Source organism: Triticum dicoccoides, chromosome 2A, assembly GCF_002162155.2.
Source record: "Triticum dicoccoides isolate Atlit2015 ecotype Zavitan chromosome 2A, WEW_v2.0, whole genome shotgun sequence".
In the NCBI taxonomy this organism is placed as follows: Eukaryota; Viridiplantae; Streptophyta; class Magnoliopsida; order Poales; family Poaceae; genus Triticum; species Triticum dicoccoides.
The window spans coordinates 545,713,610-545,714,832 of NC_041382.1; positions in this window are offsets into that span (position 1 = coordinate 545,713,610).

The window sequence follows — 1,223 nt, forward strand, 5'->3', positions numbered from 1 at the left end:
GAGTGAAGAGCAACCCTCTCACTCGGGGGCTTAGCTGCAGTCCAAGCACTCGCCTAAGTTATAAAAATCCTACCGAGTGAGGAGCAACCCTCTCACTCGGGGGCTTAGCTGCAGTTCAAGCACTCGCCTAAGTTATCAAAATCCTACCGAGTGAAGAGCAACCCTCTCACTCGGGGGCTTAGCTGCAGTCCAAGCACTCGCCTAAGTTATAAAAATCCTACCGAGTGAAGAGCAACCCTCTCACTCGGGGGCTTAGCTGCGGCCCAGTGCTCGCCTAAGTTATAGAAATCCTACCGAGTGGTAAGCCGGGCTTCCACTCGGAGGCTTAGCCGCAGCCCAGTGCTCGCCTAAGTGGACTAAGGAATAAGTCGATTGCAGTAAAGGCGCCTTGCTTTGAACCTGCAAAATACATTTCGATCCAAAGGCAATCATATTCAAGCACCAAATTCAAGTTTGGATCGATATCTAAAGGAACCGAGAGTGCTCAGGCGTTAAGCCTGTTAAGGTTTATCGGTTACAATTCCACTCGGCATACCGAGGCAAATTTAAAGCGTCGAGCCAGAAGAAGTTTTTTACCCCTCCTGTGGAGGGCTGGAAGGTGCAACGAATTCATCAAGGTCAATTCCGTCGGCGATCCGAGTGGCAGCTGCAAGGAAAGTTTCCATAAAGGACCTGAAGTCGTGTTTCTTGGTGTTGGCCACCCGAAGAGCCGCCAGCTTCTCTTCTCGCGCATCTTTACAGTGGACTCGGGCCAGACACAGAGCAACATCTGCACCACACCGAGCCGAGGACTTCTTCCATTCCTGCACTCGACCAGGGATCGTGTTCAAGCGAGCCATCAGCGACTCAAGGTCATTCTGAAGTGTCTCCTCAGGCCAGAGCATCGAGTCGATGCGAGATGTGGCGGCCTTCAGTCTTGCGAGATAGTCCACGACAGCTGCAACACGAGACTCCAGTCGGAAAACATCCATGGCAACTTCGTCGTTCACCGGAGAATTGACGGGGTCGAGGTTTGGCTCCAGCCGGCTAGTTTCTTCTTCAAAGTTTTGACAAAATTCTGCAAGAATGATCACTAAGTCAAGGAGATGGTCGAATGGAAAAACCACAATTGGAAATGTTTGCCAAGCATAGAGGTTTACCTTCAAGCATAAGAAACAGCTTCTTGGCAAGACCACTCAGGAAGGCCTCCAGATCAGTTTTCTTCCCAGTCAATTTGCTGACTT